We start from the raw sequence: 26,678 nt of genomic DNA on the forward strand, positions 1-26,678 counted from the left end.
GGTATACAGAATTACATGAACATGTTTGCTGATGATGCTAAGATAATAGGAAGGATAAGAAATTTAGATGATTGTCATGCCCTTCAAGAAAACCTGGATAAAATAAGTATATGGAGCACCACTTGGCAAATGGAATTTAATGTTAATAAATGCCATGTTATGGAATGTGGAACAGGAGAACATAGACCCCACACAACCTATACATTATGTGAGAAATCTTTAAAGAATTCTGATAAAGAAAGAGATCTAGGGGTGGTTCTAGATAGAAAACTATCACCTGAGGACCACATAAAGAATATTGTGCGAGGAGCCTATGCTACGCTTTCTAACTTTAGAATTGCGTTTAAATACATGGATGGTGATATACTAAAGAAATTGTTCATGACTTTTGTTACGCCAAAGCTAGAATATGCAGCTGTTGTGTGGTGCCCAACAACAGAAGTTGGCCCATATCTTAAGAAGCACATCAACAAACTGGAAAAGGTGCAAAGACATGCTACTAAGTGGCTCCCAGAACTGAAGGGCAAGAGCTACGAGGAGACGTTAGAGGCATTAAATATGCCAAAACTAAAAGACAGAAGAGGTGATATGATCACTACATACAAAATAGTAACAGGAATTGATAAAATCGACAGGGAAGATTTCCTGAGACCTGGAACTTCAAGAACAGGAGGTCATAGATTGAAACTAGCTTAACACAGATGCTAAAGAAATATAAGAAAATTCACTTTCGCAAATAGAGTGGTAGACGGTTGGAACAAGTTAGGTGAGAAGGTGGTGGAGGCCAAGACTGTCAGTAGTTTCAAAGCGTTATATGACAAAGAGTGCTGGGAAGACGGTCTCATCCTTTAACTACACTTAGGTAATTACACACACACATACATATTATATATATATATATATATATATATATATATATATATATATGTCGTACCTAGTAGCCAGAACGCACTTCTCAGCCTACTATGCAAGGCCAAATTTGCCTAATAAGCCAAGTTTTCCTGAATTAATATATTTTCTCTAATTTTTTTCTTATGAAATGATAAAGCTACCCATTTCATTGTGTATGAGGTCAATTTTTTTTATTGGAGTTAAAATTAACCTAGATATATGACCGAATCTAACCAACCCTACCTAACCTAACCTAACCTATCTTTATAGGTTAGGTTAGGTTAGGTAGCCGAAAAAGTTAGGTTAGGTTAGGTTAGGTAGGTTAGGTAGTCGAAAAACAATTAATTCATGAAAACTTGGCTTATTAGGCAAATTTGGCCTTGCATAGTAGGCTGAGAAGTGCGTTCTGGCTACTAGGTACGACATATATATATATATATATATATATATATATATATATATATATATATATATATATATATATGTCGTACCTAGTCGCCAGAACGCACTTTTCAGCCTACTATGCAAGGCCCGATTTGCCTAATAAGCCAAGTTTTCATGAATTAATATATTTTCTCTATTTTTTTTCTTATGAAATGATAAAGCTATCCATTTCATTATGTATGAGGTCAATTCTTTTTTTATTGGAGTTAAAATTAATAGAGATATATGACCGAACCTAACCTATCTTTATAGGTTAGGTTAGGTAGCTGAAAATGTTAGGTTAGGTAGTCGAAAAAACATTAATTCAAGAAAACTTGGCTTATTAGGCAAATCGGGCCTTGCATAGTAGGCTGAGATGTGCGTTCTGGCTACTAGGTACGACACATTATATATATATTTATATATATATATATATATATATATATATATATATATATATATATATATATATATATATATATATATATATATATATGTATATATATATATATATATATATATATATATATATATATATATATATATATATATATATATATATCGGACAATTAGTAAAAAAAAAAAAAAAATTAAATTATTTTACCTTGTACCTAGATCCACCAGGCCTGTTTGGTGCCTGTTTCAGTACTTCAGACATCTGGAAGGTCACATCCTCCTCCTCAACTTGTGGATGTGCGTTGATAGATGATTCTGTAAAATTAAGTTATTTATATAATAATAAATTCAGTATAACAATAATATTCTGTAAAATTAAAAGTAATTTATACATCAATCAGATAAAACTCTCCAGAGATGGTGATACACAACATATAAAGGACAAGTTTCAGAACAAAATATGTATTTAGGAATAAGGTTTTGTACATGTAGGTAGCACATGAGAAAATAAGTGGAAGGTGATCAAGTTTATATTAACATGTTAATGACTTTGTTAAGGCTTTGCAAGAATGAAAAAATATTAATAATATAATATCACCTACCAATTAATTGTACATCATTTATAAGTCAATTATTTGCATTATTATTATTCAATACTAATGATATAAAAATGCATTTTGTAATCTACTATTTATGCAAGTATTAAGCACAGGATCATGAAATAAACTGCAAAATACTGTAATGGATAAACCAATTAATTTTACATTTTCCTATAGCTAAGTCAGTCAGTTCTATTAGCAGCAGAGAACAATTATGCCCAACCTCTATTAAATGAAACAATCTTAAGAGCAAGTGATAGAAATATAATCATTTATGCTTGGGATTATGGAATGGTTCCAAATATGAAAAATATCAAGTTTTTTGGTTAAAATTTTTTAACTTAAAATTTACATTTTTAAGTGAATTTTAAACTTTAAAAAAATTATTTAATTTTTTGGTTACTTACTTAAAATAACATTATATAGTTCTTGTTTTTGTAGAAATTCCAATTTCTTCTTTTGCCCTTCCAGACTGTATAGTGACCACAGGCCGTTTGTTCATATCTTCATTATTCTTCGAACTGTGGTTGTACAATCAGACCCACGTACACTGGTTAAAAGCATCACCTAAAAGCAACAACAAAAATGTAGTACACTGACGAATTTTGAATATATATATATATATATATATATATATATATATATATATATATATATATATATATATATATATATATATATATATATATATATATACTGTATATATATATATATATATATATATATATATATATATATATATATATATATATATATATATATATTAGTTGATTTTATACCCGCATTAGGTCAGGTGATAATACAATGAAGGTGATAATAAAGCCATTCACAACTGCAGGCCTAATAAAAAAAGGAGGTGGCATAGCAATATCTTACAAAGATACCTTCATCTGCAATAGTCTCATTAGTAATAGAGACGACTATTGTGAATATACCTTTGCCAAGTTCTCCAGTAAATCCCTTAAATCCTCCTTGACTATAAGTGCCATCTATAGATTTCCCAATACCGACATAGCTTCATTCTCAGATAACGTAAGGAATCTTATCATAAATAACAATCTCAACAAAAATCAAACCAACTTAGTGGTTTGTAATGGTGAACAAAACATGCAGATACTTATATATAACCTGTGAATAGAGTGTAATAACACCAAAACTATTTGTTTATTGTTTTATGACCATAATAATTGAATCACTAATATGATTCACTAATATATAATCCTAATAATAATCACTAATATATAATCCATTGAGCATGCTGCATCTCTTTCAGTCTCTTTGCAATTTGAACAAGAGGGTTTTTAATTGATCGAACCATATTCTTAAAGTAAAGTAAATGAGATGTATTCCATATTTTGCAAAATATACGATGAAGGCACACAAACATTCATACCAAAACTGAAGGGCAGGATTTATGAGGAGACATTAGAGGCATTAAATATTCCAAACTAGAAGACAGAAGGAAAAGAGGAGATATGATCACTACGTACAAAACAGTAACAGGAATTGATAAACTTGATAGGGAAGATTTCCCGAGACCTGGAATTTCAAGAACAAGAGGTTATAGATTTAAACGAACTAAACAAAGATGCCGAAGAAATGTAAGACAATTCACTTTTGCAAACAGAATGGTAAACGGTTGGAACATGTTAGGTGAGAAGGTGGTGGAGGCCAAATCCGTCAAAAGTTTCAAAGCATTATATGACAGAGTGCTGGGAAAATGGGACACCACGAGTGTAGCTCTCCATCCATCTGATTGATAACCCAAATGAATTTTTCATGGATATGATACCAACATCAAATCATAAATCAGATGTGATCCTATCCCCACTGGATTTTGAAGAAGCCATAGACAGTATGCCTATGCACTCTGCACCAGGCCCTGACTCTTGGAACTCTATATTCATCAAGAACTGTAAAAAACGTTATCGCAGGCCCTTCACATTCTTTGGAGACAAAGCCAAGATACTGGCATTGTCCCTGACATACTAAAAACAGCAGATATAGCACCGCCCCATAAAGGAGGAAATAAGGCAGAGGCAAAAAACTACAGACCGATAGCACTAACATCGCACATCATAAAAATCTTTGAGAGAATGCTAAGAAGTAAGATCACAAAATACATGGAATCACAGCATCTCCATAACCCCAGACAACATGGTTTCAGAACAGGGCGCTCTTGCCTATCACAGTTGCTGGACCACTCTGACATGGCACTAGATGCCATGGAAGACAAACAAAACGCTTTGACAAAAAAAAGCCTTTGACAAATGTGACCATTGTGTTATTGCACATAAAATGCGTTCAAAAGGAATTACCGGAAAAATAGGCAGATGGATATACAACTTCCTGACTAATAGAACCCAATGTGTAGTAGTCAACAAAATAAAATCTGGACCATCAACCGTAAAGAGCTCAGTCCCCAAGCGTACTGTGCTTGCTCCAATACTTTTTCTCATCCTCATATCGGACATAGACAAGGACACAACCTATAGTACTTGATCATCCTTTGCAGATGACACTAGAATCTTCACGAGAGTAGGCAACATAGAGGACACGGCAAACCTCCAATCAGATGTAAATCAGGTCTTTCTATGGGCTACAGAAAATAACATGGTGATTAACGAACATAAGTTTCAGCTCATGCGCTACGGAAAAAATAAAAAATATAAAAACGGAAACCACTTACAAAACTCAGTCAAATCATAACATTGAACGGAAAAGCAACGTAAAGGATTTGGGTGTACTGATGTCAGAAGGCCTTACATTTAAAGAACACAATAAAGTAGCCGTCACAACTGCAAGAAAAATGACAGGATAGATAACAAGAACTTTTCACACTAGAGATGCTATACCGATGATGATAGTTTTCAAGACGCTAGTGCTCTCTAGAGTGGAATACTGCTGCATAATGAAAGCCCCTTTCAAAGCTGGAGAAATTACTGACCTATACTTATGCATTTATCTTCGGTTTAATACAACAGGCACCAGACACACGCTAGGCATCATACACACTAGGATAAAACAAACATTAGGCCAGAAGTCAGAAAAGAATTCAAAGAATTTTACTGGAAAGGCTTGCTGTTAGGAAAGGAAGTAATTGAGATGAATTAATGCACAGTATGTCAATTTTGTGAAATATATGATAAAGGAACAAAAACATTTATACCAAAACAAAGATGCAGAACTAGGAAACAGGATTTGTTCAACTGAAATTTCAAGACGGACAGAGACCAAAAGACACAAAAATGGAATCAATATACGAAGAGGCCAAACCCCCAAACATACCAGTAATACAAAGAGAAACAACTACACGGCAGTGAGGAGAGAGGCAGAAAGAAATTTTGAAAAAAAGGAACAAACAAATGTAAAGTAGAACAAATCATATTCTATAAATACAGCAACAACCAATTGCAGGTAAAGGATAATATTCAGAGCTTTTAAATGCATGGATGGCGAAATACTCAAGAAATTGTTCACGACTTTTGTTAGACCAAAGTTGGAATATGCAGCGGTTGTATGGTGCCCATATCTTAAGAAGCACATAAACAAACTGGAAAAGGTGCAAAGACATGCTACTAAGTGGCTCCCAGAACTGAAGGACAAGAACTATGAGGAGAGGTTAGAGGCATTAAATATACCAAATATACTACACAAATATATATACTACACATGCACAATAAACTACCCTACACAGGCTGAGTATGGTGTGTACAATAAATTATTAGCTAAAAGATAAGACTGAGTTTGTATAAATGGGGGTTAAGTCAGAGTGGGAAAATGTAAGTGGAGTGCCTAAAAACCCTGTCCTGGGACCTCTGTAATTCATAATATATACAAATAATTTAGACTCAGGTTTGATCAGCAATATTTGAAAATTTCCAGACGATACAAAAGGGATTTTTTTCTGGATTCAGGATTATTTTTTTATGGCTGAAAACAGGTTTTCAGCAATAAAAGAAATACAGTATTGCTGGAACAACCGTCGACATCTTCAAGAGAAAACCTGAACATCTTCAAGAAGTGAAGATGACCTTGAGAAGAAGTATAGGTTGGGAGAAGTATAGGTTAGGAATTGTCTCCAAAGAATTCTCAAAGAATTACTCGTTATTGCTATCCAAGATAATTAGACGAGCCAAAGCTAAATACTACGAAGATAAATTTACCCAAATAAAGAGTACCTTACCTAAAAATATGTATGTACCTTACGTAAATAAACATTTGATTTTGAAGTGCCGGACAAACAAGGCTGTGGTGGATATGTGGGCCTGAGGGGCCTGTCCAAGCAACAGCCTGTTGGACCAAGCTCTCACATGTCAAGCCTGGCCTTGGAAGGGCTTGGTGAGTAGAACTACCACCAGAACCCTATAATGCATGTATCAAGGTGTCCAGGCAGTGAGCACCACATAATGCAGTGCAGTCCTGTAAGAATAAGCACAGTAAGTATGGGCATGGAGGGGGTGCAGCAGTGGCTTGTGAAGGGCTGGAGAGTAAATGGACATGCCCAGGGGTAAAAAGCATTAGGGTAACAGAACATAGCCCATAAAAATAGTAATGACTGTGAATGAATAATTATATGAATGCAATAATACTTCATATCTCAATAGGAATACTAAGCAGGGTGCAAGACAAGATACTGGTGGTGATAGTGGTTGGTACAAGTCCTCACATCCCCACAGACACCAGTAACAGCCCTCACCTCCCAACACAGTACCCTTGTAGCGAGTTAATCTTATACTCGCTTCATTATCTTATAGCATAACTAATTAACACTAATTACAGAAGCTACACAGGTGATACTTTGGTGTGAGTTGAGCGCACTGAGCGTCGGTATCGCTACACCCTTGTTCCTTAACAACCCTTTGGACCTTTATTACAGAAAAATAGAATCAATTAATTTAATAAAATATAAAATATAAGTGCTTACTTACGATAATACTATCGGTGGAACACAAAATCTTCTTCTTCTTGATAGTAGGTGCAGTTTGCATGAAGGGTTGGTCCTCGCCATGACTGAACTGACGACAAAATGGCCGATGTGTTGATATGGCGTCAGGTGACGCTGTGACGTCACAGGTGAGGGACGCTTTGCGCATTACTCCCTCGTACTTAAAAAGTACTACAGGTACTTTTTGGTTTTATTTTTGAATATGGCAGAAGTTGGACAGCTTTTCAAATCATTATAAGGGAGTGAGTTCCATAGACTAGGTCCCTTTATTTACATAGAGTGTTTACATAGATTAAGTTTGACTCTGGGGATATCAAAGAGATATTTATGTCTGGTGGGGACGTGGCCATGTGTTCTATTACATCTGTCCAGGAAGAGTTTCAGAACAGGGTTTGCAGTTAGAAAAAGGGCTTTATAAACGTAATTTACACAGGAGAATGTATGGAGTGAATTTGTTTAGCATGTTTAAGGATTTGAACAAGGGAGCTGTGTGTTGTCTGAAGGTAGAGTTAGTTATTGTCCTGATAGCAGATTTTTACTGGATGATGATGGGCTTGAGGTAGTTTGCAGAGGTTGAACCCCAAGCACAAACGCCATAAGAATGATAGGGATAGATAAGTGCATAATAGAGTGAGAGGAGAGCAGAGTAGGGTACATAATATCTGATCTTAAACAGTATACCAACTGTTTTAGAAACCTTTTTAGTTATGTGTTGTATATGGGTGCGGAAGTTGAGTCTCTTGTCTAAGTATAGGCTAAGAAACTTTCCATCATTTTTATTGCTAATGTTTACATTATCTATCTGAAGCTGAATTGCATTTGTTGATTTGTTTCCAAATAAGATATAGTAGGTCTTTTCTATGTTTTGTGTGAGGTTTGTTGGTTGACATCCACAAGTAGACTTTTTTTAATTAATTGTTTACAACATTATTTAACAGGAGTGGGTTGGGGTCAGAGTAGATGAGTAGTATCATCAGCCAACAATATAGGTTTAAGTATGTTAGAGACATTAGGGAGATCATTGATGTATATAAGAAACAGGAGGGTCCTAGGATGCTGCTCTGTGGCACCTTTACGGTAATTAAGTGGTAGAGTGGGAGAGGTTATATCATTGATGGCTTCATATTGGTGTCTGTTACTAAGATAGGATCGGATATAGTTTAGGGCAAGGCCACGGATTCCATAATGGTGGAATTTAAGTAAGAGGTAGTTATGGTTAACAGTATCAAAGGCCTTTCTCAGGCCGATGAAGAGTTCAATTGGAAACTCACTTTTGTCAAGGGCTGAGAAGATTAAGTCAAGCAGACTAACAATAGCATCATTGGTACTCTTTTGGGAGCGGAAGCCAAACTGACAGGGACTTAGTATATTGAATTTTACAAGATTGGAGTAGAGCTGTTTGTAAAAAAAAAAAAATAATTTTGATAATATAGGTAGATTCGATATGGGTCTGTAATTATTTATGTCTGCCGTGTTACCTCCTTTATGAACTGGCGTTACTCTTGCTTTTTTAAGGATATCAGGGAAGGTATGACACTCTAGGGATTTGTTGAACAGCAGTGCTATGGATGGTGCAAGGGCATGGGAGGCACGCCTGTGTACCATCGATGGTTCCCAGTTAGATTCCCAGTTTACATTGTGGAGGGCATTTGTGAGATTGCCTATTGCCGCTTCACATTGTAACCTAAAGGTAATTTTCTTGTTACCTGGTGGTGTTATGGCCATGTTCGCTACAAGGAAGGTAGGATAGTGGTCAGTTGTTCTGTCAGTGATTATACTTGATGTAAGTGGAGCTGTTATGTTGGTCCATCAGTGATCCAGGGTAGTCGCAGATGTTTGAGTGACTCGGGTGGGCCTGGTGATTGCGGGGATGAGCATACAGGAATTCATGCTGTTGAGGAAACAGTCTACTTGAGGGTTATTTTGTAGCCCTAGGTCAATATTGAAATCACCTCTGAGAACTATGTGATTTTTGTTGAGATTATTGTTTATGATAAGGTTCCTCAAGTTGTTATTGTATTTGTGTCTAGCTTCAGACACAAGCATGTTACAGTTATGTCTTAAAGAGTTGAGAGCAATTAAGGATGATAAAGAGTCACTTACAACTAATGTATCAAGTTTGGATACTTGTACACATTTCAGTGCAAGGAGCAAGGCAAATAGTTCAGTCTGAAGGGTAGAGGCCCAGTTGTTTATACGGACTCCCCACTCAAAATATAAGTCATATCCTATTGCCAGGACAACTGCACTTCCAGCTGCACCCGTTGGGCGCTGTAGGAAACCTTCAGTGTATATGATTTGAGAGAGAGAATGCTCTGTGGACAGAGCATCAATATGGCTTAAGACGTTGAGCTTTGCCTCAAGACAAAGCTGGGACTGATCTCTAATTTGCTCCTTTGATGGAAAGGGAGGGATTAAAATTGAAAAGGGTGTAATTTCCTACAGTGCAGGAAAGTGCTATTGTTGTCTCTCTTGGTACAAATTATAAATCTGATACTTTCTGAGTTCAGTTCCAATTTTATTTATCTATTTGAAACAATGTTTACATTCAATAAAGAAATTCTGGAGGGCTTCTGTGCAAGGGTTAGGATGAGCTAGCCTAAGCATTTTTATACCAATTTGACAGTTATTTTCAGTAACACGATAAACAACGCTCGGAATATTAAGTTCCTTTCTCATATTAAGTATCTTTGTGGTACGAAGGCACCCAAGGATTATCCTCAAGGCTTCGTTCTGCAATTTTTCAAGCCCTCCAAGCTTTCTTTCAGGATGCCTTAAAGTTAGTTTAGTTCATTTATTATGCACCCCATACCCATCTTGTGGGCGGTAGTGGAAAGGGTTGCAGAGGCACATAATGGGCTCAGGGACTGAACCCAACAATTCATTTAGCTAAGCAAGTTACAATCTTGATGAGCTAGTTACAAAATTCAGTATAAGTCGTCACATCAACAATAGGTTCGAGATCGATCACAAGTACAGTTTCTAAATTAAGCAACTGACATATGTGGAGAGCTAGTGTCACAATTGATATGTTTGTCCTGCACACCGCTCCCCATCCAGTGGGCAGCGGTGGATAGGTTACAATCACTTTGTTACTACTTACAGTTAGCAAACTGGGGATATTTGGCTAAAATTTCTGGTACCAGATCATTTTGAATGAAATATTGACACATCGTTGGTACATTGGTTATAGAATTGTCTCTGAATTCACTATCACATAGTGACGGAGGGTGTGCAAATAATTTTGTTGACAGTTAACATTTGGTCAGGTCTACATCGGCAGATAATGAGAATTCCCAGAAATACTTGTAACCGAGTCTAAGCCGAGCAGTAGTAACATCTAGAAGTCTGCTGATTTTATTGGATGAACCATAGATGTGTGGCTCCTTTTGCATAATAGTATTGAACGAAAGTTAATCTCCCCAAACACTTTCGCGTTTTGGGCAAGTTACCCCTCCACTCTCTCCATTTTTGTTTGGACATTCCCTGGTAGTGCGCGGAAATACTGAAAAGTGTATACTCTTTTCAACTTTGTCACCTTAATTCTCGTCCTATGTCTTTCATTTTGGTATCAATGCGTTCGCAATAGAATTCCCAACAGAACTATGTGCATATAATGTCAAAGACAGCAGCGCGCTCCACCCGCCGACAAGATGAATGTAGGCCAAGGGTACCAGAAAAAGAAAGCTGAGCCACCCTCAGGCAACTCTCATTACATTAGAGAGCGTGATAATACTGAAAAGTGTATACCCTTTTCAACTTTGTTACCTCAATTCTCATCCTAGTTTTTTCAATTTGGCATCAATGTGTTCGCAATAGAATTCTCTACAGGACTAAAGGCATATAAACTCCAAAAGCCCGGCTTACCATCCGCAACAAACAGAGTAAGCGAGAGTGTGTTACCAGGGAGCGCACAAGAGCGATAAAATGTATACACTCTTTTCATTTTGGTCACCCCAATTGTCATCCTAGGTCTTTTATTTTGGTATCAATGTGTTAGCAATAGAATTATCTACAGGTTTAAATGCATATAAACTCCAAAAGCAAGGTGTACCATCCGCACAAAACAGAGAAAGTGAGAGAAAGTAACCCGGGAGCACTCTAGTGCAATGTAATGTGAACACTCTTTTCACTTTGGTTACCTCAATTCTCGTCATATGTCTTTCATTTTGGTATCAATGTGTTCGCAATTGTATCTGCTGGCATTTTACCCTTTGCTTGGATCTGAAGGGTTTTAGGCTCACCACGATGCAATCTGATAGTACCGCAGGTGTATATACCTATCTTCAAGCAGCAATTCACTCATTCAAACCGACTTATAATAGTTATCCATATATAAATGGTAATCTTTGTTCTACCTGTTAACCTGTCATATGAAGAAAGATTGTCAAAGCTTATATTACATTCTCTAGAAAAGCAAAGAATTAGGAGTGACATATGGTAGAGGTGCACAATGGGATGAATGGACATAACAAAGGGGACATTAATGGGGTATTAAAAGTAGCAACACAAGACAGAACTCGAAACAAAGTGTAAAAATTGGAAAAATTTAGATTTAGGAAAGAACTGCATGAGTAAATACACTGGGTTTGTACCTTAAGGTTCATGTATGCAATATTACAGAGTTCCAGTTAACTCCCATGCATGCAATTAATTTATGTTATGTTTATGTTTTTTATGTTAAAATGTTTTTGTTGATTTGTTTGTATATTTTCATAAGTAAAGCATGCTTACCGTCTTATTCCAAGTTTTATGATAACTTTACAAGGTTTAAAACATAAAGTTCAATATATATTCTGGTTTTCACACAGGAATTATACGTTAATATAACATCATAATAACGTAATGATGTCGTGTAAATAACGTTATACTGACGTCATATAAATGTTATATTTATGTTATAAGAACGTAAATTGGATAGCTTTACAGAAAGTAAACAAAAAAAACTAAATGTTGACTGAAAATTATTTATTCTTAAATATAAAGCATGAAAACATTATAATACCATAGCATTCACTATTATTTTTAAATTTTTACATAAATCTTAAAAAACTGTGTCTCAAGAATATATGTTTTTAGTTATATCCTTTGGTTTTAAGAACATCAGATATACGTATTTATGTCAAAAGTTACAGTATTACCTTTGTGGAACCATTTAAAAACGTCCACAAACGTTCTGTGTTTGCTGGGCAGGCGGTGTCAGGGGAGGCAGGCGGTGTCAGGGGAGGCAGGCCGTGTCAGGGGAGGCAGGCGGTGTCAGGGGAGGCAGGTGGTGTCAGGGGAGGCAGGTGGGGTCAGGGGAGGCAGGCGCTGTCAGGGGAGGCAGGCGGTGTCAGGGGAGGCAGGCGGTGTCAGGGGAGGCAGGTGGTGTCGGTCCATAGAATTACCCAAATCGACCCAAATCGGCTCAAAAGTACCCAAATCCTCCTAGCATTACGTAAGTAATGAAGAAATATGGTATATTTACTTACTATAATGTTGCATATATTCAAGTATATATGCAATGTATTTATTCAATTTATATGAATAAGGTACAGTCAGCTTGACTGAATCTCTTCCAACACAATGGACACTCATGAGGTTATTTACTTATTGCAGCTGAATTCTTTTCTGACACAATGGACACTCATGAGGTGTAGTGCTTGGATAAAGATTCACAGCTACACTACAATTTTAATAGACTTACTGAAATGTGAGGCTCGCTTTTTAACCGACAGACAGATTTATAGGATATTAAAGTCACACAAGCATACAATTGGCCAATCATATACCAAAATAACCTTCAATATACTTCTCTGCCAGTCGGGGTGCCTTGTCTGACAAGGTGCCAGACTGATTAACTCTCTCTTGTTGAGTTTAGGCACGGTATTTTGTCACAGCGTTGCTGTATGATGATCTGGTAGCGTTGCTACGTGATTGTCCCTGCAATTGCAGAAGAATGATAGTTGATAAAGATTAGGAATGAAGGTTGTGGAAACCGTGTCACTGTGATCTCCACTATACACTCTTATTTTATATAAATGTTCTAGGATTTTCCTTGTAGATATTGTCCAGGTACTCCCCCAGTTCTAGAGAGTGTTCACTGGTGATAAAGATATTAGATAAGGTGTCCTTGAGCTGGTAATGTTCGCTAAGGATCCGTCACTTGTTCACTGAGTTGTAAACAAACGCGAAGTGCCCCGGGGGGCGGGCCGGAGGTCGGCCATCTTGGAGTGCGGATTGAACGCTCCTGGCTGGACTTTCTTTCCACACCTTACCTGGAACTCATCTTTGAATTCAGCTGGCTTCTTTGGGCCAGTGTGTGCTCACTGCAGCTACCCAGGGGCTCACAGGACCGGGGGAGGCCGGAGCCTCCCTAATGGACGCCTCCCCGAGCGGGGGCGCCATGGATGTTGACAGCAAGTCCCAGAGAGGAAAACGTCTGCTGGAAAATGAGTCGGCAGATGCTGCCCCAGAGCGAGATGCTAAGAGGATATCCTCCCCTTCAGAAGACCTTAGTCTTGTGATACCCCGTTCCTCGTTTGTGGTAGTCCTAATCCAGTCAGAATCAGGTCAGTGCGTCTTTGCAAATCCTCGTACCTTAGGTGCAGCAATCGAGGCTTCCGTATTGTGGCCACATTGCCTGCCTGAGACCATACGTACCCTGGGTAGGGGTGCAGCACTGAAGTTACATATCAGAAAGGAGGCTCTATCACACATCTGTGTATCCGACATTATTAAGTTGGGGGACTGGCCTGTCAGGTGCCGACAGGTATTGTCGCAGGAGGAGTCTCGGGCCCGGTATGGGAAGATTGGCCCAATTGACCAGAGTGTAGATGTGGATGACATCCAGGCCGCTCTGCAGGTATTAGTGGGTGCATCAGCGAGATTATTGGAAGTTACCAGGATTCGCGGAGCAGCAGGGCCGACATCCATGGTCCGTGTAAAGTTCGATGGGCACCTCCCAGCAAACATTTTCATGTTTTTAAAACATCCTAAAAACGACATTTCATTGTTTTCAGCACGTTTATAATTACGTTTAGAAAAGGTTTTTTGAGAACTTTTATATACAACCTTAGAATGTAAATAATTAACATTTCTAAAAACTTTTTTATAATCTTTTAATTACCTACATTAAAACGTTTAGGGTAAATTAGGGTATAATAATTTTTTAATTCATATCTGAAATAGAAAGGGAGAGAAAGAAAGAAGACATATCTGAGAAAGAAATGGACATCCTATATATGTATGTGTAAATTACAAATAAATAGGGTACAAAAAGAGAATTAAAATATTATATTTATTTAATTAAGAATGAGTAATACAACAAAATATATGTAATAGCTCGAAATATATAGACTATATCTATAACAGAATATAAAAGTAAAAATTTAAAAATCTATAAAAATCTATATATGCAATATGTGAACACAATAGATTTTGTGATCAAGCAGCCTGTGATTCATGTCATGCTGAGATCAGTCTGACGTTACAAGCAGTTATTGTTACTTAAAACTAAAACAAGTAAAATTTTCCGAGTATACATATAACATTATAGTTTTTCTATGACTAATAATAAAAATCTATTAATCAAAAGTTTAGGACTAATTAACTAAAAATAAAAATCTACAAGTGAATGTAAACAGTCAAGTATAATATTCATGTAGAAAGAGAAAGAAAAAGAGAGAGAGAAGGAAAGAAAGAGAAAGAAAGAAAGGGAGAAAGAGAGAGAGAAAGAAAAGAAAAAAGTCATGTATAATATTCATATTAGCACCATGCAATATAACTTAGATTAAGTAAAAATCTCAGACATTTTTAAATCAAATGAAATATGAGAGCCAGAGAGAGAGAGCGAGAGCCAGAGAGAGAGCGTGAGCCAGAGCCAGAGAGAGAGAGAGTCAGAGCCAGAGAGAGAGAGAGAGAGCCAGAGCCAGAGAGAGAGAGAGAGAGCCAGAGAGAAAGAGAGAGCCAGAGAGAGAGAGAGCCAGAGCCAGAGAGAGAGAGAGCCAGAGCCAGAGAGAGAGAGAGCCAGAGCCAGAGAGAGAGCCAGAGCCAGAGAGAGAGAGAGCCAGAGAGAGCGTGAGCCAGAGCCAGAGAGAGAGTGAGTCAGAGCTAGAGAGAGAGTCAGAGCCAGAGAGAGAGAGCCAGAGCCAGAGAGAGAGAGAGAGCCAGAGAGAGAGAGAGAGCCAGAGAGAGAGAGAGCCAGAGAGCGAGAACCAGAGAGAGCGAGAGCCAGAGAGCGAGAGCCAGAGAGAGCGAGAGAGCCAGAGAAAGAGAGAGAGGGCCAGAGCCAGAGAGAGAGAGAGAGAGAGCCAGAGAGAAAGAGAGAGCCAGAGAGAAAGAGAGAGCCAGAGAGAGCCAGAGAGAGAGAGAGAACCAGAGAGAGAGAGAGCCAGAGAGAGAGAGAGAGCCAGAGCCAGAGAGAGAGCCAGAGAGAGAGAGAGAGAGAGAGAGCCAGAGCCAGAGAGAGAGAGAGAGAGCCAGAGAGAGAGAGCGTGAGCCAGAGCCAGAGAGAGAGTGAGTCAGAGCTAGAGAGAGAGTCAGAGCCAGAGAGAGAGAGAGCCAGAGAGAGAGAGCCAGAGAGCGAGAGCCAGAGAGAGCGAGAGAGCGAGAGAGCCAGAGAAAGAGAGAAAGAGAGGGGGAGAGAGAGAGAGAGAGAGAGAGAGAGAGAGAGAGAGAGAGAGAGAGAGAGAGAGAGAGAGAGAGAGAGAGAGAGAGAGAGAGAGAGAGAGAGAGAGAGAGAGAGAGGGCCAGAGCCAGAGAGCCAGAGCCAGAGAGAGAGAGAGCCAGAGAGAAAGAGAGAGCCAGAGAGAGAGAGAGCCAGAGCCAGAGAGAGAGCCAGAGAGAGAGAGAGAGAGAGAGAGCCAGAGAGAGAGAGCAAGAGAGCCAGAGAGAGAGCAAGAGAGCCAGAGAGAGAGCAAGAGAGCCAGAGAGAGAGCAAGAGAGCCAGAGAGAGAGCAAGAGAGCCAGAGAGAGAGAGAGAGCCAGAGAGAGCCAGAGAGCCAGAGAGAGAGAGAGAGCCAGAGAGAGAGAGAGCAAGAGAGCCAGAGCAAGAGAGCCAGAGAGAGAGAGCGAGAGAGAGAGCGAGAGAGAGAGCGAGAGAGAGAGAGAGAGACAGAGAGAGAGAGCAAGAGAGCCAGAGAGAGAGCAAGAAAGAGAAAGAAAGAGAAAGAAAGAGAGAGAGAGAGAGAGAAAGAGAGAGACAGAGACAGAAAGACACACACACAACAAAAGAGGAGACAGAACAAAATTAAGGCAAGGAGAGAGAAGACAGAACAGAAACAACAGAGAGAGGAGAGAAATGAGAAATCATTGAAGAGAAGGGGAAGAGAAACACAAGATAAGAAAAAAATACAAGAAAAATATACAAGATAAAAATGACATAAATGAATACCACAAATATAAAAAGTAAAGGAAGAGAGAAGCTAGAAGAGACAGGAAACGAGAGGTGTTAGAAGAGAGGAAGAAAGGAGAGATTAAAAGTTAAGAAAAACAGGAGAGAAACGTAAAAGAAATAAAAAAAAAAGGGACATTTGTGAGGAGAGAAAATAAAGAGACCAGAGAAGACCATATATCAAGAGTGTGAGGATAAAGACTTATATATTTTCTTAGTAGACATCCTCTGGCTCTTGTTGCCCCTCTTGTATACGAATTGTACTTGCAAGTTTTCCCTGAAAAGATATTAACAAAATTAATATTTAATTACTTATTTATATAAATTACACACACACAAACTTTATATATTTTATATATATATATATATATATATATATATATATTATATATATATATATATTATATATATATATATTATATATATATATATATATATATATATATATATATATATATATATATATATATATATATATATATATAATTTCGTAAACCTCACCCTGTAAACATTCATGTTTCTACATGTTAAACAAGCTACGAGGATGAGGGAAGGGGATGTTCCCTCCATGCTGGATATTATATTTACCAGGAAAGAGAAAGATATATTTATCATTCAGTACCTCCCTCCTTTGGTACCTCCCTTTTCCTCCTTTCAGTACCTCCCTCCTTTTACCCAAGTGACATTGTCACTTGGGTAAAAGTGACCATGTCTTTTTGGGAATAAAGTATGCAATGCATTATAATCTGGAAGAAAATGAGCTTGAAGCAGTTGAAAAACCTGACTTGTGGAGAGGTCATTATGGGGAACTCAGATATTTCCTTAAGGAATTTGACAAACACTTGCTGTTAGGACATGAAGTAAATGAGATGTATGTCAAGTTTTGTGAAATATATGATAATGGCACAACAAAATTTATACTAAAGCAGAGATGCAGAACTAGGAAAAAGGGAAAAATTGCCCAAACATACAAGCAATACAAAGATGCGAGAAACAACAATAGCAGTAAGGAGAGGGGCAGAAAGACTATGACTTTCGGTCATATTCAACAACACAAATATACATACACACACACACATTATTGGAAAAAATTGGAATTGGAATATTGGAAAAAATAATTAAAACTAAATGGGTAGAACACCTGGAGAGAAATGATATAATTTCAGACAGACAGTATGGTTTTCGATTTGGAAGATCCTGTGTATCGAATTTACTCAGTTTCTATGATCGAGCAACAGATATATTACAGGAAAGAGATGGTTGGGTTGACTGCATCTATCTGGACCTAAAAAAGGCATTCGACAGTTCCACATAGAGAGGTTGTTCTGGAAACTGGAAAATATTGGAGGGGTGACAGGTAAGCTTCTAACATGGATGAAAAATTTTCTGACTGATAGAAAAATGAGGGCAGTAATCAGAGGCAATGTATCGGACTGGAGAAATGTCACAAGTGGAGTACCACAGGGTTCAGTTCTTGCACCAGTGATGTTTATTGTCTACATAAATGATCTACCAGTTGGTATACAGAATTACATGAACATGTTTGCTGATGATGCTAAGATAATAGGAAGGATAAGAAATTTAGATGATTGTCATGCCCTTCAAGAAAACCTGGATAAAATAAGTATATGGAGCACCACTTGGCAAATGGAATTTAATGTTAATAAATGCCATGTAATGGAATGTGGAACAGGAGAACATAGACCCCACACAACCTATATATTATGTGAGAAATCTTTAAAGAATTCTGATAAAGAAAGAGATCTAGGGGTGGTTCTAGATAGAAAACTATCACCTGAGAACCACATAAAGAATATTGTGCGAGGAGCCTATGCTACGCTTTCTAACTTTAGAATTGCGTTTAAATACATGGATGGTGATATACTAAAGAAATTGTTCATGACTTTTGTTACGCCAAAGCTAGAATATGCAGCTGTTGTGTGGTGCCCAACAACAGAAGTTGGCCCATATCTTAAGAAGCACATCAACAAACTGGAAAAGGTGCAAAGACATGCTACTAAGTGGCTCCCAGAACTGAAGGGCAAGAGCTACGAGGAGAGGTTAGAGGCATTAAATATGCCAAAACTAAAAGACAGAAGAAAGAGGTGATATGATCACTACATACAAAATAGTATCAGGAATTGATAAAATCGACAGCGAAGATTTCCTGAGACCTGGAACTTCAAGAACAGGAGGTCATAGATTGAAACTAGCTTAACACAGATGCTAAAGAAATATAAGAAAATTCACTTTCGCAAATAGCGTGGTAGACGGTTGGAACAAGTTAGGTGAGAAGGTGGTGGAGGCCAAGACTGTCAGTAGTTTCAAAGCGTTATATGACAAAGAGTGCTGGGAAGACGGTCTCATCCTGTAACTACACTTAGGTATTTACACACACACTATATATATATATATATATATATATATATATATATATATATATATATATATATATATATATATATATATATATAATATATATATATATATTATATATAAATATATATATATATATATATATATATATATATTATATATATATATATATATATAAATATATATATATATATTATATATATATATAAATATATATATATATATATATATATATATATATATATATATATATATGTCGTACCTAGTAGCCAGAATGCACTTTTCAGCCTACTATGCAAGGCCCGATTTGCCTAATAAGCCAAGTTTTCATTAATTAATATATTTTCTCTATTTTTTTCTTATGAAATGATAAAGCTATCCATTTCATTATGTATGAGGTCAATTCTTTTTTTATTGGAGTTAAAATTAATATAGATATATGACCGAACCTAACCAACCCTACCTAAACTATCTTTATAGGTTAGGTTAGGTAGCTGAAAATGTTAGGTTAGGTAGTCGAAAAAACATTAATTCATGAAAACTTGGCTTATTAGGCAAATCGGGCCTTGTATAGTAGGCTGAGATGTGCGTTCTGGCTACTAGGTACGACACACACACACACATATTATATATATATATATATATATATATATATATATATATATATATATATATATATATATATATATATATATATATATATATATATATATATATATATATATATATATATATATATATGTCGTACCTAGTAGCCAGAACTCACTTCTCAGCCTACTATGCAAGGCCCGATTTGCCTAATAAGCCAAGTTTTCATGAATTAATTGTTTTTCGACTACCTAACCTAACCTAACCTAACTTTCTCTACTACCTAACCTAACCTAACCTATAAAGATAGGTTAGGTTAGGTAGGGTTGGTTAGGTTCGGTCATATATCTACGTTAATTTTAACTCCAATAAAAAAACATTGACCTCATACATAATGAAATGGGTAGCTTTATCATTTCATAAGAAAAAAATTATAGAAAATATATTAATTCAGAAAAACTTGGCTTATTAGGCAAATTTGGCCTTGCATAGTAGGCTGAGAAGTGCGTTCTGGCTACTAGGTACGACATGTATATATATATATATATATATATATATATATATATATATATATATATATATATATATATATATATATATATATATATATATCGGACAATTAGGAAAAAAAAAAAAAATTTAAATTATTTTACCTTGTACCTAGATCCACCAGGCCTGTTTGGTCTATGTTTCAGTACTTGAGAAATCTGGAAGGTCACATCCTCCTCCTCAACTTGTGGATGTGCGTTGATAGATGATTCTGTAAAATTAAGTTATTTATATAATAATAAATTCAGTATAACAATAATATTCTGTAAAACTAAAAGTAATTTATACATCAATCAGATAAAACTCTCCAGAGATGGTGATACACAACATATAAAGGACAAGCTTCAGAACAAAATATGCATTTAGGAATAAGGTTTTGTACATGTAGGTAGCACATGAGAAAATAAGTGGAAGGTGATCAAGTTTATATTAACATGTTAATGGCTTTGTTAAGGCTTTGCAAGAATGAAAAAATATTAATAATATAATATCACCTACCAATTAATTGTACATCATTTATAAGTCAATTATTTGCATTATTATTATTCAATACTAATGATATAAAAATGCATTTTGTAATCTACTATTTATGCAAGTATTAAGCACAGGATCATGAAATAAACTGCAAAATACTGTAATGGATAAACCAATTAAGTTTACATTTTCCTATAGCTAAGTCAGTCAGTTCTATTAGCAGCAGAGAACAATTATGCCCAACCTCTATTAAATGAAACAATCTTAAGAGCAAGTGATAGAAATATAATCATTTATGCTTGGGAAAATATTATGGAATGGTTCCAAATATGAAAAATATTAAGTTTTTTGGTTAAAATTTTTTAATTTAAAATTTAAATTTTTAAGTGAATTTTAAACTTTAAAAAAATTATTTAATTTTTTGGTTACTTACTTAAAATAACATTATATAGTTCTTGTTTTTGTAGAAATGCCAATTTCTTCTTTTGCCCTTCCAGACTGTATAGTGACCACAGGCCGTTTGTTCATATCTTCATTATTCTTCGAACCATGGTTGCACAATCAGACCCACGTACACTGGTTAAAAGCATCACCTAAAAGCAACAACAAAAATGTAGTACACTGACGAATTTTGATATATATATATATATATATATATATATATATATATATATATATATATATATATATATATATATATATATATATATATATATATATATATATATGTCCTGGGGACCATTCAGGCTTGTTCGCATATATATATATATATATATATATATATATATATATATATATATATATATATATATATATATATATATATATATATATATATATATATATATATATATGTATGCCATATACATATATATGCTATGTTGTATGCTACAACTTGGCTGATAATAAAGCCATTCACAACTGCAGGCCTAATAAAAAAAGGAGGTGGCATAGCAATATCTTACAAAGATACTTTCATCTGCAATAGTGTCATTAGTAATAGAGACGACTATTGTGAATATACCTTTGCCAAGTTCTCCAGTAAATCCCTTAAATCCTCCTTGAACAAGAGGGTTTTTACTTGATCGAACCATATTCTTAACCTGCTGCAGGTAATTTTCAAATGGAAATGCTGAACATCTGTCCAAACTACCAAACTCTTTGGCATCAGAGGATATGTGTGTTAGGCAGTGTACATTGTACACTAAAAAATCCTTACCATACAGCTCACGAGCCTTTAACACAAAGTACAGCAAAAGATCATGTGCATTTTGGCTGTAATTTAACTGAATCAATTTAGGTGATACAAGAATAGAAATGGCTACACTCAGAGTCAGGAAATGGTCATACAATTCTTTGGGTAAGATTCCCTTCAGTACAATCTTACCGGTGTAGAGAAGGAGTTGCCTGTATTCAGTCGCTTTCCATCTATCAACCTCTGAAAGACTTCGAGGTTTACCTGTTCTTTTAGGCGTCGCTTTTTGGCCCGTGACATACGCTGCCATCTTGTGTGGTATTCTCTTCTTCTTTCTATAATGTGTGCATACATTCTGAAGGAGAAAGGCCAAGTGCTACATTACCAATTACTATTACAAGATTATTAGTAAAGTATTGTACTGCAAAAAGCAAATAAAATGGGGTAAACTAAACTTTGAAAACAAATAATAATTAAAACAGGTAAATTAGTAAAATAACAAAGGCTTAAGCAGACATGACTCTGCTTAAGCCATGTAAAGCAGACAGATAAGATGGCAATATATAAGGGGAAAAAATTAAAAAGCTAGGATATAAAACTAATTGAGATCAAAAGCATAAATTACTAAAGTAGGGGAAAAAATAACAAATGACTTCATAAAAAAATTATCCAATTGCCAACAGCAACTTGGTAGTACGAGTCTAAGTCTAAGAAACAAAAAAAAATTAAATGCTGTTATCTGCAATGAAACAATACATACTATTGCACGTACCGAAACATTGATGAATGTAAAAAATAGAGAACTATTTGCTGAATGTCCCATAAATGGATTTAAACTATTTTACACAAAGAGGGGGGAGAAGCCATGTATGTTAGGGAATATTTGAAATGTAGTCTCGAAAAGTACACAACTGTGATAGGAAAATTAGGTCACATGGAGGAGTGGGTCTGTATACTATGGAAGACCTTGTATGCTCGGAGCTCCTTAACATTACAAATGAGGTGGTAGAGGTATTGGGATTAAAAATAGAGAAAATAAATTTAGTGATTATTCTAATATACAAACCGCCAGATGCAACGGCCGAGGAATTCACAGAACAGATAAACAAAATGGAGAACTCGATACCTCATATTATCTTCCTAGGTGACTTCAACTTGCCTAGTCTAAGATGGAGAATAGCAAACAATAATATTATACCAGGAAATTTATCGAGACCTACCCACTCAGCTTCCTGGCAATACGTTAGTAATGAATAAATATGATATATTTACTCATTATAATGTTGGTGCTGAATGTACAACACGAAAAAACATAATTTTAATCTGAAAAAGGATCTTTTTATAAAGAAATTAGACGAAAATAAAGAGCTGGTGACGCCAAATCAAGTCGACGATCCAAGCGTCGGTTAGGTTAAGTTAGGTCAACCTAACCTATTATATTTATTCATTACTAACGTATTGCCAGGAAGCTTTGTGAAGCTTGTGTAGCTTGTGGTAGCTTGTGGTAATTAGACGGACCCTCATTTTAACAGAAACTTGGCTAAGTAACCAAACGTTGCCCGAAACGCATTGCGTAATAGTGGCTTTAGGCATTGTATGTACTAGATCTATCTATATATCAATCCATTAATGTAACATCACTTGTATGTATATACCTTACCTGAATAAACATCTGAATCTGAATCTGAATCTGAAGTAAAGACTATACCCAACTCTACAACTTAGCTGGTTATAAAGGCATTCATAATTGCAGGCCTAGTAAAAAAGGAGGTGTTATACCAAAACAGATGCAGAACTAGGAAACAGGATTTCTTCAACAGAAATTTTGAAATTGTTCACAATTTTTGTTACACCAAAGTTGGAGTATGCAGCAGTTGTATGGTGTGCCCATATCTTAGAAAGCATATCAACAAACTGGAAACGGTGCAGAGACATGCCACTAAGTGGCATTAACTAAATGCCATTAAATATGCCAAATATACTACATAAATATACATACTACACATGCACAATAATTGTCCTGGGACCTCTGATATTCATAATATAATATATATATATATATATATATATATATATATATATATATATATATATACATATATATATATATATATATATATATATATATATATATATATATATATATGTATATATATATATGTCGTACCTAGTAGCCAGAACTCACTTCTCAGCCTACTATTCAAGGCCTGATTTGCCTAATAAGCCAAGTTTTCCTGAATTAATATATTTACTATAATTTTTTTCTTATGAAATGATAAAGCAACCCTTTTCTCTATGTATGAGGTCAATTTTTTTTTATTGGAGTTAAAATTAACGTAGATATATGACCGAACCTAACCAACCCTACCTAACCTAACCTAACCTATATTTATAGGTAAGGTTAGGTTAGGTAGCCAAAAAAAGCTAGGTTAGGTTAGGTTAGGTAGGTTAGGTAGACGAAAAAACATTAATTCATGAAAACTTGGCTTATTAGGCAAATCGGGCCTTGAATAGTAGGCTGAGAAGTGAGTTCTGGCTATTAGGTACGACATATATATACATATATATATATATATATATATATATATATATATATATATATATATATATATGTATATATATATACATATATATATATATATATATATATATATATATATATATATATATATATATATATATGTGTATATATATATATACATATATATATATATATATATATATATATATATATATATATATATATATATATATATATATATATATATATGTATATATAGGGCCATCAACACACCTCCAGCTAGGGCCACCAACACACCTCCAGGGCCATCAACACGCCTCCAGGGCCATCAACACACCTCCAGCCAGGGCCACCAACACACCTCCAGCCAGGGCCACCAACACACCTCCAGCCAGGGCCATCAACACACCTCCAGCCAGGGCCACCAACACACCTCCAGCCAGGGCCACCAACACACCTCCAGCCAGGGCCACCAACACACCTCCAGCCAGGGCCATCAACACGCCTCCAGGGCCATCAACACCACACCTCCAGCCAGGGCCACCAACACACCTCCAGCCAGGGCCACCAACACACCTCCAGCCAGGGCCACCAACACACCTCCAGCCAGGGCCACCAACACACCTCCAGCCAGGGCCACCAACACACCTCCAGCCAGGGCCACCAACACACCTCCAGCCAGGGCCACCAACACACCTCCAGCCAGGGCCACCAACACACCTCCAGCCAGGGCCACCAACACACCTCCAGCCAGGGCCACCAACACACCTCCAGCCAGGGCCACCAACACACCTCCAGCCAGGGCCACCAACACACCTCCAGCCAGGGCCACCAACACACCTCCAGCCAGGGCCACCAACACACCTCCAGCCAGGGCCACCAACACACCTCCAGCCAGGGCCACCAACACACCTTCAGGGCCATCAACACCACACCTCCAGCCAGGGCCACCAACACACCTCCAGCCAGGGCCATCAACACACCTCCAGCCAGGGCCATCAACACACCTCCAGCCAGGGCCACCAACACACCTCCAGCCAGGGCCACCAACACACCTCCAGCCAGGGCCACCAACACACCTCCAGCCAGGGCCACCAACACACCTCCAGCCAGGGCCACCAACACACCTCCAGCCAGGGCCACCAACACACCTCCAGGGCCACCAACACGCCTCCAGGGCCATCAACACACCTCCAGGGCCATCAACACAACACCACCATCAACACACCTCCAGCCAGGGCCACCAACACACCTCCAGCCAGGGCCACCAACACACCTTCAGGGCCATCAACACGCCTCCAGGGCCACCAACACGCCTCCAGGGCCATCAACACACCTCCAGGGCCATCAACACAACACCACCATCAACACACCTCCAGCCAGGGCCATCAACACAACACCACCATCAACACACCTCCAGCTAGGGCCATCAACACACCTCCAGGGCCATCAACACGCCTCCAGGGCCATCAACACAACACCACCATCAACACATCTCCAGCCAGGGCCATCAACACAACATCACCATCAACACACCTCCAGCCAGGGCCACCAACACACCTCCAGCCAGGGCCACCAACACACCTCCAGCCAGGGCCACCAACACACCTTCAGGGCCATCAACACACCATCCAGCCTACCACCACAAGCTTATATATATACTACACATGTCTAAGAGCAAATAAAAGAAAACAGTTACCTTAACTATTGAAGATGCAGCAGGATTTTGTGGATAAGCCAGCAGCAGTCCCTCTCGACATGGTTTTAAAATGGCGGCGACTACCACAACATGCAACGAGCCTAAAGAATGTCCAGCGCTAGCATTATCTAAACGCTATTATATATTATCAAGCAATACGGAAATCTAAAATAAAAAAAATGATACAAATAATTGTATTAAATATTTATTTGCAATTACAATACCTCGGGAATATATTTTTGCGTTAGCAAAACATATTAAGTTCGTATTTAGTTTAACTCATTTAAATTCTTTACAAATAATAACCTGATTTTACCTGATGGCCATTAACATTAAAGTTTTATGTTGATACATTTCATACCCTTATTATTTCAATTTCTTTCTTTATTATGCACCCCATACCCATCCCGTGGGCGGTGGTGTAAAGGATTACAGAGGCACATAATGGGTTCAGGAACTGAACTCTCTAGTTTGTTTAGCTAAGCAAATAACAATTTTTGACGCTAGTTACAAAATTATTAATGTTATATATACATGTACACACTCTCATACATACATGTACATATATATATATATACGTATACATATATACATACACATGCATATTTATAATCACCCACACAAATACACACATCAATAATCTCTG

At 36.9% G+C, this 26,678-nt stretch overlaps 2 long non-coding RNA genes across 5 annotated transcripts in view; both read right to left on the reverse strand.

Moving 5' to 3' along the window:
• LOC138361586 (uncharacterized) overlaps window positions 1-7,439 on the reverse strand; it is a 9,236-nt gene extending 1,797 nt beyond the window's left edge. The window contains exons 1-4 of one of the 4 annotated variants that reach the window (XR_011227045.1): window positions 7,241-7,439; window positions 6,496-6,731; window positions 2,717-2,876; window positions 1,919-2,025 (exon numbers count right to left, since the gene is read on the reverse strand). This is a non-coding gene — a long non-coding RNA (uncharacterized lncRNA). The remainder of the gene's footprint in view (window positions 1-1,918; window positions 2,026-2,716; window positions 2,877-6,495; window positions 6,732-7,240) is intronic. The other 3 variants (XR_011227046.1, XR_011227047.1, XR_011227048.1) reach the window with 3 other exon arrangements.
• Window positions 7,440-16,302: 8,863 nt separating this feature from the next.
• On the reverse strand, window positions 16,303-26,103 carry LOC138361585 (uncharacterized). Its single transcript, XR_011227044.1, has 3 exons — window positions 26,033-26,103; window positions 20,248-20,354; window positions 16,303-16,907 (listed from the first exon to the last, which is right to left on the reverse strand). It is a non-coding gene; the product is annotated as an uncharacterized lncRNA (long non-coding RNA).
• Window positions 26,104-26,678: the final 575 nt, after the last annotated feature.

The sequence above is a fragment of the Procambarus clarkii genome, unplaced genomic scaffold (genome assembly GCF_040958095.1).
Source record: "Procambarus clarkii isolate CNS0578487 unplaced genomic scaffold, FALCON_Pclarkii_2.0 HiC_scaffold_499, whole genome shotgun sequence".
Lineage (NCBI taxonomy): Eukaryota > Metazoa > Arthropoda > Malacostraca > Decapoda > Cambaridae > Procambarus > Procambarus clarkii.